Source organism: Stenella coeruleoalba (genome assembly GCF_951394435.1).
Source record: "Stenella coeruleoalba genome assembly, chromosome: 1".
NCBI classification, from domain to species: Eukaryota; Metazoa; Chordata; class Mammalia; order Artiodactyla; family Delphinidae; genus Stenella; species Stenella coeruleoalba.
The window spans coordinates 21,759,779-21,775,582 of NC_137169.1; the positions used below are offsets into that span (position 1 = coordinate 21,759,779).

The 15,804-nt window shown below is 36.2% G+C and overlaps 1 protein-coding gene across 8 annotated transcripts in view; it reads right to left on the bottom strand.

Annotated features, from left to right (window-relative positions):
• Positions 1-15,804, bottom strand: part of EYA3 (EYA transcriptional coactivator and phosphatase 3) — a 123,178-nt gene that overhangs the window by 85,417 nt on the left and 21,957 nt on the right. The window contains exon 2 of one of the 8 annotated variants that reach the window (XM_079915917.1): positions 6,351-6,510. The exons of 5 other annotated variants lie outside the window; for them this stretch is intronic. The gene's annotated coding sequence lies outside the window, so the exon portion shown is untranslated. Of the gene's footprint in view, positions 1-6,350; positions 8,551-15,298; positions 15,796-15,804 lie in introns of those variants that run through there. 2 more of the 8 variants (XM_079915921.1, XM_079915915.1) reach the window with 2 other exon arrangements.

A 15,804-nucleotide genomic window follows, 5' to 3' on the forward strand; every position in this document is an offset into this window, starting at 1 on the left:
AACAAATTTAAAAAAATAAAAAAAAAAGAAAACTGGAGTAGCAATACTCATATCAGATAAAATACACTTTAAAATAAAGAAGACAAGAGACAAGGAAGGACACTATATAATGATCAACGGATCAATCCAAGAATAAGATATGACAATTATAAATATATATGTACCCAACACAGGAGCACCTCAATTCATAAGGCAACTGCTAACAGCTATAAGAGGAAATCGACAGTAACACAATAATAGTGGGGGACTTTAACACCTCACTTACACCAATGGACAGATTATCCAGACAGAATATTAATAAGGAAACACAGGCTTTAAATGACACAACAGACGTGATAGGTATAACTGATATCTATAGGACCTTCCATCCAAAAACAGCAGATTACACTATCTTCTCAAGTGTGCACGGATCATTGTCCAGGATAGATCACATGTTGTATCACAAATTTAACAAAACTGAAATCATATCAAGCATCTTTTCTGACCACAACGCTATGAGATTAGGAATCAATCACAGGAAAAAAACGTAAAAAACATAAACACATGAAGCCTAAACCATACGTTATTAAATAACCAAGAGATCATGGAAGAAATCCAAGAGGAAATCAAAAAATACCTGGAGACAAATTACAATGAAAACAGGACAATCCATAACCTATGAGATGCAGAAAAAGCAGTTCTAAGGGGGGAAGTTTATAGCAATAGAAGTCTACCTCAAGAAACAAGAAAAATCTCAAATACAATCTAACTTTACACCTAAAGGAACTAGAGAAAGAAGAACAAACAACACCCAAAGTTAGTAGAAGGAAAGAAATCTAAAAGGTCAGAGCAGAAATAAATGAAATAGAAACAAAGAAAACAATACCAAAGATCAATAAAACTAAAAGCTGGGTTTTAGAGAAGATAAACAAAACTGATAAACCTTTAGCCAAACTCATCAAGAAAAAGAGAGAGCGGTCTCAAATCAATGAAATTAGAAATGAAAAAGAAGTTATAATGGACACCACAGAAATACAAAGCATCATAAGAGACTACTACAAGCAATTCTGTGCCAATAAAATGGACAACCTGGAAGAAATGCACAAGTTCTTGGAAAGGTGTAACCTTGCAAGACTGAACCAGGAAGAAACAGAAAATGTGATCAGACCAATCACAAGTAATGAAATTGAAACTATAATTTAAAATTTTCCAACAAACGAAAGTCCAGGACCAGATGCCTTCACAGGTGAATTCTATCGAACATTTAGAGAAGAGCTAAAGCTAACACCCATCCTTCTCAAACTCTTCCGAAAAATTGCAGAGGAAGGAACACTCCCAAACTAATTCTATGAGGCCACCATCACCCTGATACCAAAACCAGATAAAGATACTACAGAAAAAGAAAATTACAGATCAATATCACTCATGAATATAGATGCAAAAATCCTCAACAAAATACTAGCAAACAGTCCAAGAACACAGTAAAAGGATCATACACCATGATCAAGCGGGATTTATCCCAGGGATGCAAGCATTCTTCAATATATGCAAATTAATCAATGTGATACACCACATTAACAATTTGAAAAATAAAATCCATGTGGTCATCTCAACAGATGCAGGAAAAGCTTTTGACAAAATTCAACACCCATTTATGATAAAAACTCTCCAGAAAGTGGGCATAGAGGGAACCTACCTCAACATAATAAAGGTCATATACAACAAACACACAGCACACATCATTCTCAACGGTGAAACACTGAAAATATTTCCTCTAAGATCAGGAACAAGACAAGGACGTCCACTCTCACCACTATTATTCAACATAGTTTTGGAAGTCCTAGCCAAGGCAATCAGAGAAGAAAAAGAAATAAAAGGAATACAAATTGGAAAAGAAGAAGTAAACCTGTCACTGTTTGCAGATGACATGATACTATACATAGAGAATCCTAAAGATTTCACCAGAAAACTACTAGAGCTAATCAATGAATTTGGTAAAGTTGCAGGATACAAAATTAATGCACAGAAATCTCTTGCATTCCTATACATTAATGATGAAAAGTCTGAAAGAGAAATTAAGGAAACACTCCCACTTACCACTGCAGCAAAAAGAATAAAATACCTAGGAATAAACCTACCTAGGGAGACAAAAGACCTATATGCAGAAAACTACAAGACATTGATGAAAGAAATTAAAGATGATACACACAGATGGAAAGATATACCATGTTCTTGGATTGGAAGAATCAATACTGTGAAAATGACTATACTCCCGAAAGCAATCTACAGATTCAATGCAATCCCTATCAAATTACCAATGGTATTTTTTACAGAACTAGAACAAAAAATCTTAAAATTTGTATGGAAACACAAAAGACCCCGAACAGCCAAAGCAGTCATGAGTGAAAAAAACAGAGCTGGAGGAATCAGACTCCCTGACTTCAGACTATACTACAAAGCTACAGTAATCAAGACAATGTGGTTCTGGCACAAATACAGAAATACAGATAAATGGAACAAGATGGACAGTCCAGAGATAAACCCATGCACCTATGGTCAACTAATCTATGACAAAGGAGGTAAAGATATACAATGGAGAAAAGACAGTCTGTTCAATAAGTGGTGCTGGGAAAACTGGACAGCTACATGTAAAAGAATGAAATTAGAACACTCCCTAACACCATACACAAAAATAAACTGAAAATGGATTAAAGACCTAAATGTAAGGCCAGACAGTATAAAACTCTTAGAGGAAAACATAGGCAGAACACTCTATGACACAAAACACAGGAAGATCCTTTTTGACCCACCTCCTAGAGAAATGGAAATAAAAACAAAAATAAACAAATGCGACCTAATGAAACTTCTAAGTTTTTGCACAGCAAAGGAAAACATAAACAAGATGAAAAGACAACCCTCAGAATGGGAGAAAATATTTGCAAATTAAGCAAGTGACAAAGGATTAATCTCCAAAATTTACAAGCAGCTCATGCAGCTCAGTATCAAAAAAAAACCCACCCAATCAAAAAATGGGCAGAAGACCTAAATAGACATTTCTCCAAAGAAGACATACAGATGGCCAAGAAGCACATGAAAAGCTGCTCAACATCACTAATTATTAGAGAAATGCAAATCAAAACTACAATGAGGTATCACCTCACACCAGTTAGAATGGGCATCATCAGAAAAGCTATAAACAACAAATGCTGGAGAGGATGTGGAGAAAAGGGAACCCTCTTGCACTGTTGGTGGGAATGTAAATTGATACAGCCACTATGGAGAACAGTATGGAGGTTCCTTAAAAAACTAAAAATAGAATTACCATAGGACCCAGCAATCCTACTACTGGGCATATACCCAGAGAAAACCATAATTCAAAAAGACACATGCACCCCAATGTTCACTGCAGCACTATTTACAATAGCTAGGTCATGGAAGCAACCTAAATGCCCATCAACAGATGAATGGATAAAGAAGATGTGGTACATGTATACAATGGAATATTACTCAACCATAAAAAGGAACGAAATTCGGTCATTTGTAGAGACGTGGATGGGTCTACAGACTGTCATACAGAGTCAAGTAAGTCAGAAAGAAAAAACAAATATTGTATATTAACACATATATGTGGAACCTAGAAAAATGGTACAGATGAACCGGTTTGCAGGGCAGAAATAGAGACACAGATGTAGAGAACAAACATATGGACACCAACGGGGGAAAGTGGTGGCGTGGTGGTGGCGGGATGAATTGGGAGATTGGGATTGACAAATATACACTAATATGTACAAAACAGATAGCTAATAAGAACCTGCTGTATAAAAAAATAAAATAAAATTCAAAAAACAAATAAAATAAAATTGGTTGTGGTGATGGTTTCACAACTCTGTGAATGTAGTCAAAACCAATGAATTATATACTTTAAATAGGTAAATTGTATGGTATGTGAATTATATCTCAATAAAGCTGTTACCAAAAATATAATAAGTAAATAAATAAAACAAAGGAAGGAGTAGAGCATGACTAAAGGGGAGCTATTTCAGATTTGGTGATAATTTCTCTGAGGTGGTAACAACATTTCAGCAAAGATGTGAATAATCAAAAGTAGAAAACTATACAAAGATGTAAAAGAGGGCCTTCAGAAGGAAACAAGTGTAAAGAAACTAAAAGGAAAACAGCCTGATATGTTTGAGAAATAGCAAAAAGGCTGATGTTAGTAAGTGAATAAGTGGTAGGAAATGAGTCCTGAGAAGCAGACAAGGGCCAGGTCACACACAGCCTTGTAACACATGATAAGCAGTTTGGGGAGGTAATGGGTGCTTCAAGCAAGATAATGACATGATTTGATTTATATATACTAAATGCCACGGGGAGAAGAGACTATAAGGAAAGCCCTCCCCAGGCAGATTGTTCCATATGTTTGGAAAGCATTTCTCTGGGCTTTATCCAGGGGACAAACACCAGAAGCTCAAAATAGAGCAAGGACCGGGAAACTGATGAATACTCCAGGGACTCTTCCGTTCTTCATATTCATTTACTTGGAGTCTGGTATATTTCTGAAACTTCTACACATACTTTCCGATGTGATTTCTTCTCCTAGTTTCTCTATCAATCCAATTTCACTGTTTCCTATCTTTCAGAAATTCACTGAAGTCTATCAGCTGATGGCAATCTTTCTCAAGTACTACCTTTAAAAAAACTTACCTAACTTATCTACTAACACATTCACTCAGAGTCCTCTGTACTCAAGAGTCCTGCTAAATAGACACAAATATCCAGCAGACCTGCACGCAACTGACCTCCTTTAAGGCTCCCTTTAAAGTAACCCTAAGAGAGCCTTTTAGCTCTCACAATTCAGGCATCAGCACAAATCACATTTCTGTGGCCAAAAAAACTGCAAACAACCATACCTTCTCTGCTGGACTTCCTGTGGACGGACAAAAGCCATCACCATGTTGGTTAACTCCCTCCATAAATAAACAGCCCAGCCAACTGACTCTGGTAAAGTTGGTGAATTCTTCTGGCTACTTTATTTGAGAGGCATGACTAACACATCATGGTACTGTCAGCTGTAGGAATATTTATAGCAACTTTACACTAAACAGAATACTATCAGAACTTACTGAGAAAGAATTTTTTAAAAAATACACTTAGGCTATACCAAATTCTTAACAGGAAAAAATATTTTATCAGGAATAGATTCTCCGAAAAGAACTGTTTTTACAATTTCTAACCTTACTTCTTGGAAAATCATCCTTTGAAGTTGTCTGTAAAATTATCCTTAATAAAAATTAACACAGGGCTTCCCTGGTGGTGCAGTGGTTAAGAATCTGCCTGCGAATGCAGGGGACACGGGTTCAAGCGACCTGGTCTGGGAAGATCCCACATGCTGTCGAGCAACTAAGCCTGTGTGCCACAACTACTGAGCCTGCGCTCTAGAGCCCACAAGCCACAACTACTGAGCCCATGTGCCACAACTACTGAAGCCCACGTGCCTAGAGCCCGTGGTCCACAACAAGAGAAGCCACCGCAATGAGAAGCCCGCGCACCGCAACAAAGAGTAGCCCCCGCTCGCTGCAACTAGAGAAAGCCCACGCACAGCAACGAAGACCCAAAGCAGCCAAAAATAAATAATAAAATAAATTTTAAAAAAAATTTAACACAAACTTTTCCCCACAAGCTTCCAATAAAATTGGGAGATAGCGTTCCACAGGAAAACTTCCAAAACCACAGTATAAAGTATTGAAAAGGAATGAGTTCATCTGAATTAGAGTGTCAAAATGACCTTAATAATAATCCAACAGTTCTACTACATTCCTTCCAACGCTCTTTGGACCTCTCTTCAGTTTTTAGTAACGTGTCAGTCACAAAGCATAAGAGTTTCTCTAATGCATGGAGATCCAGACTCCATAAAACTCTCAGCCTCCAAAACTTTATCTCCACCCTCCTTTAATCTAAAGTTAACATTTCTAAGAGAATCACATTTTTTTCTATAGGTGCTGTGGCCTGACACATGGTATACTCCAACATGAATGTTCTATAAATGTGTCTATCTACCCATTTTCTAAAATCAAAATTCTATATAGCATTCTATATATCTATCCATCACATGTTTCTATCAATCCACTATCCAGTATTTGAACAAAACTTACTACATGCTATATTAACAGAACTGAGCCTTTTGGAATGCATGTCTTTAGCTCTCAGAACTATAAAATCTAGGTACAGATCTTTTATTAATATTTTACTTCGAATTTATTTATTCCTTCAAAACTCCATCAGCCAAAACACCATCACACGTAATTTCAGTGCTGTCATTCAGTACAGAGAGTAAAGAACAGTGAAGTAACTTTTAACACTTGCTATTTTACCCTTTTCAACATAATTCATCTCTGTAAGAGGCAGGCTTGGCAAGCTTGAAGCATGAACTCTGGAGTCTGACTCTTAGGTTCAAATCCCAGTTCTGGCACTGATGAGTGGTGTGGGAGCTTAGACAAGTTATTTAACTTTTCTGAGCCTCATTTACTTCATCTGTAAAATGGGAAAAATAATAATTAGTGTTTTCTCATAAACTTGTCATAGGTTTAAATGAGTTAATATCTATAAAGCTCTTAGAATAGTGTCTGGCACATAGTTAGGATGATATAACTGTTAAAGAAAAATAAAATAAAGAAATATCTTAGACATAAGCTAAACAGACTCAGGACAGAAATGTGGTCCTGAGTGAAAGTCAATTCATTAACTAGTTCCTCTTAGTTTTTCAAAGGGCAAAATATTAAAATTACTAAAGGTAAGGTCCAGGGACTTCCTTGGAGGTCCAGTGGTTAAGACTTCACCTTCCAATGCAGGGGGTGCAGGTTCAATCCCTGGTGGGGGAGCTAAGATCTCACATGCTTCACAACCAAAGGCCAAAAAAACAAAACAGATGCCAAACTGTAACAAATTTAGTAAAGACTTTAAAAATGATCCACATCAAAAAAAAAATCTTTAAAACAAAACAAAACAAAACCCAACAACAACAACAACAAAGGTAAGGTCCAAATAACAAGAGATTCCTGTGAGAGATTAAACAAGTTGGGCCTGTAGCTGATACTCTGTCCCTGGCTTTGATTCCAACACTCTGCACAAGAACTTCCTTCCAAGTCCTCAGGAAAGCTGTTTTCAAGCTCCTGGGCAATAAAACATTGAGTATCAATCACGTCCTGTTACTTAGCAAATATGAACTCATCATGGTCACAAATACTTTCAGGAGATCCAACTGTGAGTTGTGAGTTACTAATAGCTAACATTTATGTAATGTTTTTTATGGGTCAGGCACTGTTCTAAGTACTTTACGTATATTAACTCTTTTAATCCTCTCAATAAGTCTATAAGATATGTACTGTTTACTATTATCACCATTTTACAGATGAGAAAACTGAAGCGTAGAGAGTAACTCAACCAAGGTCAAATACCTAATAACTCACCAACGTGGAATTCAAGCCCAGGCAGCCTACCTTCAAAGCCTGAGGTTTTAAACCATAGCTTCGTGCCTAAGTACAGAACATCACAGACAGGACTAATGATTTTAAAAAGCTGGCCAAGTTAAAAATATATGCTGGGACTTCCCTGGTGGCACAGTAGTTAAGAATCCGCCTGCCAATGCAGGGGACACCGGTTCGATCCCTGGTCTGGTAAGATCCCACATGCTGTGGAGCAACTAAGCCCGTGCGCCACAACTACTGAGCCTGTGCTCTAGAGCCTGCGAGCCACACTACTGAGCCTGCGTGCCTAGAGCCCGTGCTACGCAGCAAGAGAAGCCACCGCAATGAGAAGCCCATGCACTGCAACGAAGAGTAGCCCCGGCTCACCGCAACTAGAAAAAGCCTGCGCACAGCAACGAAGACCCAATGCAGCCAAAAATAATTAATTTATTTATTTAAAAAAAATGTATGCTATGTCATGCTACAGTCACCAATAGCCAGAACTCACAAGCCAGGTAATGAGAAGATACTAAGAAAGCCAGTTTTCTTCTTTATTCTTTCTCATTCTCGTTCTTCCCCCAGGCCTCCCAAATAAATATGAGTTAATACAAGAGAAATGCTTTAAATAGTGCCTGGCACATAGGAAGTGCTCATTACGTGTTAAGAGGAGGTAGTGGTAAAAACAGTAGTGTATGCCTGCTGACCCTGCCTCACTCTAATAGCTGTGATATGCTAGGAACTGTTGATATCTCTACCATCTTTCCCCCTTTATGATTAGAGGAAATGAAATCAGGATAATAAATAAATACGGTCCACTGTAACAAATCCTAATGACTCTTCAATTGTGTTACTTTGACCTGACTATATACACAGAAGGAAAACTGCTTCACTCCTTGGCTCTCTTTTCTTGGTTTACAAAGACTGGAATGGGGCCAGAAAAAAGCAGAATAAAGCAGCTTTGTAACCTTTTGACTACTTGCCAAGAACAGAAGCAAGGTTTGTGAAAGGAACTTAATCAAACTAAACTTTGACTGTCAGATGGAAACTAGAAAAGGATTCTAATGATAAAAGCTCTACACATGACCAAGCGTTGTCAACCTCATGATTCTGTATCACTGCAGTTTTTTAAATGATGTGCCTAGACACAGAGTAAAGGACAGAGGTGACAGTAACAATAATTGGGGCAACAGGGTCTCCCTCTCTCAACTGTTCTGCACAATTATTTAGGTTAAAAGATTAAGAAAATCAAGATATATTTCAGTGAAAAAAAACCTAACAAACCCAAACATCTCCAATTCCCAAAAAACAATATTGGAAAAAATCTAGCAGTCACTAGAATTTTTCAAACTGCAGGTTCAACACATTACTGGGTTATCATATCCATTTAGTGGATACCAACAGTTTGTTTTGAATGAAATGCAATTAAACAAAATAAACAGAAAACATTACAATGCATCACCAATAGTAAAAATAAATATTGTTTCATGAAACGTCTGTTTCAATTTTAAATATTAATATGTACATATATGTGTATAAGTACTGGATGACAATGAAAAATGCATCTTATAGTGGGGTTGTGATCAAAAAAGTTTGAATGCCATTTTACCCAAAGACTTTAAGAAACTGACCAGGGACTTCCCTGGCGGTCCAGTGGTTAAGACTCCGTGCTCCCAATGCATGGGGGCCGGGTTTGACCCCGGTCAGGGAGATAGATTCCGCATGCCACAACTAAAGATCCCGCACACTGCAACTAAGACCCCGTGCAGCCAAAATAAATACTTTTTAAAAATAAAAAAACTGACCAGTCAAAAAGGAGGGAAATATCCACTTCAAGCTACATATGAAAGAACACTCAAAGTTTTAGTGGTTCTCTAAATTACAGTTTTTTAAAGGCAAGCCTCTGAAAATGAACAAAAAAGGAAAAAGGAACCATCTGGGTAAGAATCAATAGTTTACCATAGTTATTTCAAATAAGCAACAATTTCACCGAATGAGAGGTACCAAGACTAAATAAATATTACTAACAGGAGATAAACAGAAATGAGATAAAGCAAAGATTTTCAGTTCATCTAGCTATTAAATACCACACTAATATGACAGATGGTGCATAAGCAAAAGCTCTAGTACTCACTCTCAAGAACACTTATTTTTTAATGTTATCTAATCACTGCTTCCTAACCTATAGCAAAGTTAAAAACTGATGAAAAGGAAAAACAGATTTGAAAAACTCAGTGAAGTAATAACACACTGATTACTAGGGTATGTTTTTTAATAAGATATGTATGTACTCTTTTGTATCCTAAAATGTTCTCTAAATTCTGAAACATTTCAAGAAAAAGTCATACACACGCATTTTGGATTATGCTGTCAGTAAAGAGAGTGAGATTATCATATTAATATAATCAATCTAGTAGGAAAAAATTAACATCGTTGTGCTAAATTAAAATGCCCTCTTATTTTGAAAAAAGGAGGAACAACAGGTGAATCTGACCTAAATCTTTTTCAACTACTATGGAAACTAAAGAATAAGTTCAATTCCACCTAAGAGCTAATCATTCTAATTTATTCCCATAGTAACAGTGCTGATAGCAACAAACTACCAATTTTCCTAAATTCAGTAACTGTTACATTATTAAATTTCAGGCGAAAGGAAACTATTGAAATTTTAGAAAATAAACTGATTACCAAACCCACATATAAAAGAGAGTTGCTTTTGAAATAAAAATCAAATGTTTAAATCAAAGTAAAGAACATTCTAAATACCAGTAAGTAAATCATCATAGCAAAGCTTACACTTTTCACCTCAATAACAATACTTTTCTGACAGAGAAAAAAAAAATCAAGACAAAAGCTACTATTAAAAATCAGTGCACTTAATTAACATGTCTGAATTAATAAAGGGGGGTTAATAGTATATAAGAATGAAAATAAGTAGTATTCCTAACCAAGTGTCACTTCTGACTAGAAACAACGGTAGTTTTTTTGTTAACCAGATTCCATGATTCTCAAGTGTATTCAAAAATACTCAGAAAAATAACTTCTTATCACATGTAAGTCCCAGGCTCTTCCATTAAGCTGCACTCAACTGATATAAAATCATCTCCTTCCCTTAGAGATGCAACAAAATTTTTAAATCTGGAAATAATAAAAGTACAAAAAAGTAATAGTAATATGATTAACAATATTCTAAATGATTATTTGCATTTTTATTTAAAAAGGAATTGTTTTATGAAAGTACACCTCCTCTTTTCTAAAGTAAAAAGACTAATTTAAATATATTACTCTAAACATGTAAGTCCTGAAGAAATGGATGCACTTAATTTTGTACAAATTTCCAAATCTCAAAATGAGACTATAGGTAAGTCAGAAATTTCAGCTTTAGTCTTCTGTTTTATATTTCAAAGTTGCTAAATTCATATTGGGGACAGTAAGATTTCAGAGTTCAAGACTATTACATAAATTTATTTACTATTCTGCAAATCAGAGAAAGGGAAAAAATTAATGTCAAGGGGTAAACATTTTAGTAACATAGAATGCATTTTATTAAATAAACTGCCTTTTCTCCAAATAACTCAAAAGTAATTGACTTCCATATGATAATTTTTTTAAGAGGGAAGGATATGGATATTACTTGCTTTCTTAATATGTTGTTTTTGCCATCTAAGAAACCTAGGTAGTAAAGGGTTTGCTATTTGCCTTAAGCCAGCATTTATAAAAGGACCAGGTAAAACCCCTCTCTAAAGTTCCCAACCAAATGCAGTATTCTTCTATGTTTCAGAGAAATTGGATTTTTTAACTGTTTTAACCTATGAAGGAAGAAATCATTAAACTAGTAGAACTTTGTACAAAAAGGTCATGAACTCTGGAGCTAGAAAAGCTAAGTTCAAATCCACCTCTCCTGCCAACTAGCTGTGGTACTTTGGGCAAATTGTGTAACTTCTGTGCCTTGGTTTTCTCATTTGTAAATGGAGATAAATATAGTACTTACTTCATAGTGTTGTAAGGATTAAAGCGTTAATACTATATGTAAGCCACTTGGTAATTCCTGGCACAGAGTAAGTGCTACACAAAATGTGCTTTTTTAATAAAATTACTGCTTTACCGCTACAGATTTTTACAGTTCAGTTGTGAAAAAGTTTCCCAAATGAAAATTATTTAATTGTATGTATAAAGAACATGACTTTATTTATATTAATTAAGCTGTGATACAGATTAATGCAAGAACCTTAAACTCAAATAATGAAATCACTGAGTGTTTTGAAAATAGAAAATCATAAAATCTAGTTAAAAAAATCATATGCCGTTGTACTGATAAGAATTGACACCTTTTTAGGATTAAATAAAGCTTATTTTCATTCTAATATGTTAAGTCTTTCTTTTTCCCTACACCCTGGTGATGCAGGTTATGTTTAGTCTTATAGTTTAATTCAGATATATACAAATAAAGTCAAATTCAGAATCTAAGTGTAAATGTCAGCCTTGTATAATGTCACCTAGTTCATATGAACTGTCTATATATGTAATATAACTGTACATAGTAGGTATCCAATAAAAAAATTGCTGAAAGGAATGTATTACAAAGATTATTACTATTTCCTAACTACTATAAAACTATTTGGTTTTATTTCCTAGGGAATAAAAACAAATTTAAGTAGTACAAATATTAACCAAGCTAATAAGTTAAAGTGCATCCAACACAATCTGTAGCAAGATCTTTAAGATATTAAGCGCTGACCGCCTTGGGCTAATCTGTTAATTAACTTACAATAAGTCAGCACTATCTACAGTTCCTCTTCTGGTTTAAAATACTACTACATATTTAAAAGGGGAAAATAGCAAAGATAAATTTTATGAAGCCCATATTTCAAATATCCTTTTTAATATACTATAAATAATAGAGAAAATACCCTAATTATTTCTACATTTAATAATTAGATACCCTAGATCTTAGGTTAATGGGATCAAATAAAAACATCAAGATGATCAGGTCGCTGCTGTTTGCTGTGTTCTCTGCCAATAAAACATAATAAGGCAGTTTTTGCTTAAGCCATATATTCTGTACAAGAACATGCACCTGTATTTTTAAGTTAATCCGCAGATAGAAAGTCCACATATTTTTCCACTTTACTATAAATATTACAATTCGGCCCCTTGGTATAAACCAATTAAATGAATGTATTGGAAAAAAATAACTATTCTTAATATCCTTAAATACATTTGGAACTATTTCTATGTTGAACTATATTCTATGTTGAACAATTCTGAACTATTCTTCCTCCATTTAAATCACAAAGAAGTTAAAATATCCTGCTATTATATGCAGAACACAAAAATCTTTTAGACAACTACCAAAAAAGAAGTTCTATGAGCCTTTTGTCTGTAAACAAAACAAAAAGAATGAAGTCATGGAGTGGCTTAGGCAGATCACAGAAACCATCATACCGCAAGGTACAAATGACCAGGACACTGTAAAAATTTTAAATTTTTAAAACTGCATTTTCCTTAAAACATATCCTAGGGTTCAAGGATAAAAATTAAAGCATGTAAAACAAAGTACAGTAGCAAGTAAAATGACAAAAAGTAACAATCAAAAATAATCAAACAAAAAAATCCTGCAGGCATAAAACTAATATGCATAAATGTATTTTAAATTGAGCCATCGGGGTTACAAACTAAGACTTTGCCAAACTAAAGCAGAAATTTTTATAGGAAACCGACAGTCATTCCTCTCCTGACCTTTAAAAACACATACACTATGTTGTCTCTAGTGATATTTTTTCCTTTGGCAGCTAAGCATGAGGTGTAGGCTTTTCAGTAATTATAAAGTCTATCACTGTTCTGTACAAACAATAGGACTATGAATACAACTGCTCCAATGAGACCACAGGATGTTCGTTTCATGTTAAGGGCTTTTATGCAGAATTTGTATCATAATAGGCCAAAGAGATTTTAGAAGAAAAGAGAGAGAGAAAGAGACTCCCTAAGACTTTTCAACTTCTACTTCTGTACAACAGTTTCTTTCTGGAGTCCCTCTTTGAAGGCAAAATGACTTCAGCCTTGAATTTTAAATTCTGCATCATAGATTTCTTAACCTAAAACGTTTATTCCTATGACATAAATTTATTGAAATGAACCACTAAATACAATATTGTGCTCTCCAGCCTACAGCTTTGAAAGAACTAAAACCCATTTCTCTAACACATGAACAGGACTTATTTGTGAATAATGACGTTGGGGAAAACACCACCAATTTAAACCCTGATTTCCGTATTTTGTAAAATAAAGGGATAAGTTTGAACTCTTATGGTTCCCTCCAGCTGTGAACTATAGAAATCAATCTAGATTTAAACAGGCATGCTGAAGAAGTAAAAAGTTCAGAAATGAAAAAGGGTGAAAGAGGGCCTTGCAGCAATCCAAATATGGGTATGTATGTACAAAAAACAAAGGGTCCCCCAGTCTGGAGGTAAGAAAACATAAGAGTGTCAGCCAATATTCATTGGGGTTAGTTTTTAAAGATTGGGAAATGATGAGGCCAGGATGAACAGAAGCTAGAGTTTCCAATGTAGGTGCTGGGTTCGAGGAAGTACTACTAAGGAGCTTTCAAAAGGGCTTCCCTCAGCAGTGAAATAATTCCTGAAAGCCAACCAGAAGGGTCCTTCTCTGTGGCTTCTAGGACTAATACGGCCAAGTTCCAAAGTCCTTTGCTAAAAATAGCTGAAGGGATCAGCCCAATTTTGGAATACGCCAAGGTCTATGCGATGTTTGCATATGTATATGTCTCATATAATGAGGGAGACTTTTCTATAACTTATTAGTCAAAAGAAAAGCATATGCTAAAAGCTGTATTTATTCTGTTCACTGAAGTACTAAATTTTAGAGCACAATTTACATGAGAACAGAAACTGATCACACAAAAACATTTATAATCAAATGCTAGAAATACACCATAAATATTGGAAAGACAAAAATAAAAATTATCCAACTGTGTCTCAAAATATACCTCAGATAACAAATTTTGGAAAACAGGACATTAACCCTTATTAAAACTAATCCCTTCATTTTAGAGATGACTAAAAGCCTACAGAGACATTTAAGAAATTTACGAGAAACTGAAGTGTCAAAATGAGAAAAAGATGGTTTCAAGACGGTGAAAACAGTAAAGAAAAAAAGAGTCAGAAGAATATGCTAAGTAATAAAGTAATGTAATGTCTGGTCTATGAAGAAAAACAGAAAACTTGTCAATACAGTAACAATGAAGAAACAATGTATAAGAAGCAAAGATAAAGATACACATGCACACTGAGTTCAACTAAAGAAAATGTACTTCGAAACTACTATAATGAACTCTAACAGAAATTTTTTCAGTAACAGTACACTAAAATTTTTGTCAATAAGCTTAAAAGTCTGGGGCTAATAATCTCCCAAGAAACTCTGTCCTCCAACATAGCAACTGTCCTGTAAGTAAAGCCCATGCAGAAAACAGAGCTGATCATCCCAGAACATCCGCATTTTTGCCTCAGTTGTGCATATCCATTCCCATGGGACAGAGAACAAGAAAATGACAGAACGTCCTCATGACCTGTCGATTAACAAGATGACACAAGCCCAATCTACCAGCAATTCCGAGTGCCTGCCACCTGTTAGCCTGCTCTAGCGAAAGCCCCCAAAACTGTGCTCCAGCGAAGAACTGGGAACGCCTTTGTTGTTCCCTAACCATGGAAATTCAGTCTAACCCAGCGCCTTAAGGAAAACTTCCCCCAGGCCGGGTAAATCTGCCCAGATCCGGGCTTGGGCAAAGGCCTCCTCTAGCGAAGAAAAGGAGGGAGAACCCCAGGCGAAGCACAAATGTCACCTACTCGTCCCGGGAGGAGTAGGGGTCAAGGATGAAGGAAGTTGGAGAACCAGGACCTAGGACCCCAGAGAGAGACAGGCTCAGTTTCGCAGTGGAGCAGGGTGAGCACAACGAGGAGGTGGGTCGTCCTGCTGTGTGAAAAAACAACAAGATCCCAGGATCAACAGTCGGGGAAGAGAGGTGCTAAAGTGAGAGTAGGGGCAAAACCGAGGGGCAGTGGCTTAGGTAAGCGCTGAGGCGAAAAGGCAAGAAACCAGGGCTTTTAAAAGGCGGATGAGGCGGATGAGGCGGAGGAAAAATAGCAAGGCGAGAGGTGAGCGGCGACAAAACAGGCTCAGCTGAAGGGAAAGAGGCGAGGCCGGCTTCGGGGGGAAGGAATGAAATGAGCTCAGGAAGCATTGCAGGGACAAGGGACAGGCAAAGAGAACCCCCACCCACAGGGACCGGGACACAACACTTGACCCGGCCCTCTACAGGCTGTACTCGACCGGCCGCACTCAGAACCTGTCG